This window comes from Cavia porcellus, unplaced genomic scaffold (genome assembly GCF_034190915.1).
Source record: "Cavia porcellus strain 051 isolate PalLab524CR breed Dunkin Hartley unplaced genomic scaffold, mCavPor4.1 scaffold_1, whole genome shotgun sequence".
Classification (NCBI taxonomy): domain Eukaryota; kingdom Metazoa; phylum Chordata; class Mammalia; order Rodentia; family Caviidae; genus Cavia; species Cavia porcellus.
In genome coordinates this window covers 100220727-100226726 of record NW_026947484.1, presented here as the reverse complement: position 1 = coordinate 100226726, position 6000 = coordinate 100220727, and positions in this window count along the sequence as shown.

The window sequence follows — 6000 nt, the reverse complement described above, 5'->3', positions numbered from 1 at the left end:
GACTGAGGAAGCTGGAATCTGATAGTCACAGACTATGGCAGCAGCAAAAGATGCATCTACTCAAACATGGAAGCCTAAGTGCAGAGCAACTTTCTCCTTCTCCTTCCATCCCATCTAGGCTGCAAGCTATAAGACGGTACAACCCATAGTTAGAAAGGGCCTTGCCCCTTGGTTTGCTGATCTAGATGCTAGTTATCTCTAGAAACATCCCCACAGACATACACTTCAGTCAGTTTCACTACAAAGATTAACCACCATGTGTCACAATCTGTAATATGGTTGAGTCAAGAAATTTATATTATTTTGCTTTTGTTTTTTTATGTTCTATAAAGAACGAGATAATATGCAGACTATTCATAGGAGAGGTTCTATAATAAGTCTCATGATCTACGAACCCACTGATTCAAGTAGAGGATATAAAAGAGAGAGAGAGAGATAGACAGAGAGGGGAAGAGAGGCAGACAGAGAAACAGGGAGAAGTGAGACAGAGGGGAGAGTGAGAAAGACTAAGAAAACATAAACATAACTTCTGTGACAGCTGTTATTATGTTGACACTTGCTTTGTTAAAGCTCTCGTGTTATAAAACTCCAGACTTCACTGTACTTTCTTAGAATAACATCCTCATTTCAACTAACTCATTTCAACCCTCAGGCCATTCAGGTAGATCACATGTCACTTCACTGCTAGTCGTTAAGCAATATGGCAGCTGCCCCACCTTTAGACGCATCAGTGGGTGTCAGAGGAGTGCTGCCTGCCTAACTGAAAATATGATGAAAAGGAAATGATATCACTTATTTGTAATAAGAGATATTTTAAAATTTCATTGATAATCTTGATAATTTGAAAGGTGAATTTTTATTTTTGTTCTTAGAGTAGCAAATTTTTTGCCATATACTCCATATTCTTTGGGAGAAGTTCTAGAATGACCTACATATAATCAAGGCAGAAAGTTTAAACAAAGAAAAGCACAGGTATCTTAAAGGGATACAGATATAACAATGTAAAGGAGGAAATACTAGTCTTTGAGAGATTACAAATATTGAGATCTTTCTACTAGTAACTGGACCAAGAAAACAAAAACTATCTAATTGGTTATAATAAGTACATTAATAATTATAGTAATGAAAACCTACTAAGTTAGAAAGAACATAAATTAGAAATTCTCAGCAACAAAAGGAAGCTCATAAGAAAAAAATAGAAAGGAATCAGATAAATATATCATTCCAATGTTCATTAAGAAAGCACTTTGCTGATACACTTCCAGCTATAAAAAAATCAAGAAATGACAATTCTAAGAAAAAGTAGTCGAGATACTCGCAAAAGTGGATATAAATTCGAAATAGTAGAAATAAAACACAAAATTAATTGTAAATAATGACTAATTTATAAAAAGCTAAGAACTATAATCAGAAATCATAGTAAAGTATAGAGCATGAGTTCAAAGAGATTTAAAAAAACCCACCTGAAATAAAACAAGATACAAATGGACCATAGGGTAAGCTGTTAAATAATAAAAATATGGAAAGCTGATCCAATAAACATATAATTGCAAGTCAAAAAAGTGAAAAATGAAGCAGAAACTAATTAAAATTATAAATGAAACAATGTACTTGATATAAATTAAGGCCTAATCCTTATAGTTGAAGAACATATTCACAAAGAAGTTATCCATACTCATCAGTATCAAGTTATTTTCAAGACAATTATTTGAACCAGAAAGCAAGAAGAGAATACTGGCAGAAGAGAAACATATCTGTTTAGCATGTGTTATATTATGATGACAAAGGAACTCAAAATATAATATAATGTCACTTTAATTAGAAGAAGAAAAAAATGGGAGGAAAATAATATAATAATATAATTTATTGTTAAGAAGCCTGCAAGAAAAAAGTCCTATTCAAAATAGAAGGAGCCAAGACCATTATATAATTGTATTAAAATAAATTTTAACAATATGTTGGGATATCGTAACTGCAAAGTATCCTAACTATGAGAATGTCAAAAGAAAAATGAAAATAGTGAGAATTGTCTCATTCCGAAAGATATCTCATGCAATAAACATAACATAAAATAACATGACAGAACTGACAAAATTGTTATATCAAAACACTGAAATGAGATTAAATTGCTTATGAAAAAATCTTCATATTGCTCACAAGGCAAAATCCTCATCGCCACTGTTTACTAGAGACATGTGTGCAAGGTCATTCAGAAAAGCTGAGATCAAAAACATGATAGGCAGGTGAAAACACAGGGAGGCTACCACACTGGCAACAAAGTGGGATGCAGGCGCAGAAGTGTTAAACAAACAAAAGAAGGAAGTTTATAAACCTAGAGCCTGTGACTTATAAGGATGACATGACGGTTATGAATATTTATCCACCATGCAGCAGAGCAGAAGCTGTCATGAAGCAGAAAGAATGAGAGAGACGAGGCCAACTGGGCAGGAAGACAGAAATAATAGCAGGCTTTAATCCTTCTCTGCTAGAGATAGATACATAGGCACAAAAGCAGAATATTCAAGACCTAAACAACATAAGTAATAAAGGGGATCTTACATATGTACAATGAGCTTTGTCCTCGAATAATAAAAATAACTAACTTTTTGAAAATATAAAATAGAAGTCAAACTAGAAAACACAAATCCTACTAAGAATAATTTTATTAAAGGAGACAAAAAAGGGGCAATTAGGAATAATTCAATCAAATAACGTAGAATATAAAAATGCACAAAATATTCAGTAGCTGAGGAAATAACTAATGAAAATGTTAATTAAACTGTGTGTAATTGATGGATGATTTTTATTAAGGAATTATAGTTTACAAAAGCTGACTCCAGAGTAATGGGAAGCTTCATTCCATTAACACAATTAAGAAAATTATTTGAGTTATTTTCTCAAGAAACACCCAGTCCAGCTGATTCCCCAAAGTTATACTACAAATGTTAAAAAGTAAATACAATGTCACTCACAATCTCAGATTATTTCTAATAAATACTATGCACATAAGAATGAAAGGAATAATATGGTCATGTTTTATTTTAAGATGAGACTAGCTTTCATGAAGATGCAAAACATATGCATTTATCAATATATACATACAGAAATTAATGCACTGTGAATATGGGAAATAGAAATGGTGTTAATCTAGTAGTATTTTAGTAGCTATTATATAAGAGATCATAAATAATCTAATTTGTATTTTTATAAAAGATATCTGCAAACATTAATGTCTTTTATTCTGTTATAAAATCAATAAATATAAAATTTTAAGTCAAAAATAATTAGATATCACATTCCCACTATCTATCAATAAGATTGCTGCTATATGTATTTCATGCATATATTTCCAATATGCAGTACCATATGCATTTGTGTGTGTGTGTGTTTGTGTGTGTGTGTGTGCATTGTTTGTGTATTATGTGTAGGCTCAAATCTAAGTTATTTTACCTAAAATTAAAATATGGGGCTACGTTATATGAAATGTTACTTGATGGCTATGTCTCTAGAGCTCCACTAAATAATACCATACTGGAGGAAGTAAATTTTTTCAATAGAGAAAGTCATATAATATAATAATATAAATGAGCTTATGGCTGTTCTGTACTAGTCATGGATTAATTATTTAGATGCAACCATATAATTTAGTAAAACATAATATCAGAAAGAAAGCAACACTGGAAATTTTGTGACATTTTCTTAATTAATTGAGAGCTATAAATAAAAGACCATTTAACTTATTAATGTGCATATTTTTAAGGAGAAAGAAAATTGAAATTTGTATCTGGACCTAACCAAGCCCAGAGTCATGAAATTTTGGCCATAGATTTCATCCTCATATATTCTTTTCTCAAAATATTTGTTATTTCCTAGATTAAATATGAAATAGTGTTTTGAACATGTGTGAGGAACAAATTGTCACTTTGTAGAATACATCAGAATTGTAGTACAGCTTTTTGTCTCTGGCATGATTACTTTTCCAAGTGATGGCAAATCTTAGTATCGGTACTGACATTCACATATTGAACTCTTCTCAAAAACTCCCTATGAAGAAAAGAAAACTTCTCTAGATGTCTTATTTATAAAATAAATTCATATCAAATAACAATCTGTCTAGTCAAGTCAAAAGCTTTCTATGTCCATCCCATTCTATTTAGCCAGTTAGCACCAACATCTCCACCCTCAGTAATCACCACAAATCCATGTGATTGGTTGTGTTTTTGGATCCCTTAATACACAGGTCTTAGGGTCAGAAAGAAAATAAACAGTACAGATGATTTTGTTTGCCTCTATTTTTTTTTTTTTAACTTTACTGGCTGTAACTTGAATTCCTGTGTGCCAAGTGAATAAGGGTTATAACTTCCTTGAAAGCCCCTCGGAATTTATTTCAAAGGCTTGCATTGGCCAAACATACATCTTGACCCATTCTTTGCATTATTCCTGTTTTAATTGAGTGTCAAAGGTTACACATTGCTATTAGAGTAAAACATGACTGGCAGCAGAGGTCAGAGACTCACTGGCATTCTATTAGAGCCATAAAAACAAAATAGGATGATAATTTCACCTGCTCTAACCTCAATTTTTTCAGGATGGGACAGACATTGACCTTATTGTTTGTTAGCCATTGACTCTATAAACTTCAACTACTATAATCCTGCTTACTAAGCAATAAGCATCCTTCCCCAACAAGGATGAGAAATAAAACAAAGGAAAATACTCAGGGATGACTCAAAGGAAAGACATGCAGGTGACAGAAAAGATAAAATAACATCTTTATTCCTGGGTCACATCCCTCGTTTAGCAAGTTTACAACAATAGCAGTTTGTACCAACAACCTTCAGTTTTATCGTCTTTGATAGAATACCTTATAACTTTCTCTATGTGAAGAAATATAGGCAATAAATCAAATAAACTGCTCATTGGCCTTAAAACTTGCTTGTGATGCTTGAAGCTTTTATGAATTTCTGTGAAAGTTTTCCCCACATTTCCCTTCCTTTGAATTTTTTGACTGAAATGTAAATAAGTATTTAAGAAGATAATTGATATTCTTTCTCATTTCTTTTCCAAAGACGATAAAAATAACAGCAGTGGATAAGGTATGTATTAATACATTTTTTCAAAAAGGTATTTGGAAACTAATTGAAAGTATTGAAAACTAATTAAAAGTATTGAAAACTAATTAGAAGTATTTATATAAAAAATAAAGATTTGACTCTGAAGGTGACTTTATACAAATTTCATTTTGATAACAGTAATTATTCATTGCTTGTTGTCCAATTCAATGACAATAATTTAAAGCATGTTATTAAATATTTAATAATTTAATCTATTAAACAAATAATTTAAATTATAAATAGTTTTAATATAAATATTCAGTTATATATTTTTGTGAAAATTGGTGAGTATTGATCAAAAGCCATCTGGAAATCGCCTAAGTCATACCATTGTTCTCAGTTTAAAACAAGCTTTTACTTTCCTCTTATACTCTACTCATTGTTTCAAATTACAGTTTGAGAATTGACATTGACATTGAGTTATCAAATAATAGTATGTTTCTTTACCATAAACTTGTATTTCTCAGTTTTTTATTCCAAGACAGAAAGCACAACAAACACATCGAGAAAAACAATACATTTCTTGTGGAGGTTTTTGAGCAAGGTTTGTACTAGATGAAGATACCAACTCACCATGAGATGTGAAGGTATTCCTACATCATTTCTTAGTGTTAAAACATAGATACATTTTTCATACAGGCATGTTAACAATCGAAGGAAAATAAGTGATACTTTCTTTGATTCTCTGAATTTTCTTAAACACTAAGTCAAACACAGTAATTTGACATATTGAACTTAAAAATTTAGATTACTGGGTTTCAAATTTTCCATTAACAAAAGATTTCCACTTATTAATTAATTAAAATCTCATAATTACACAGCAAAATGTGTGTAATCATACATTTTTTCTGACCAGAAGCCAGTATAAGGAGATGAAAAATTCATT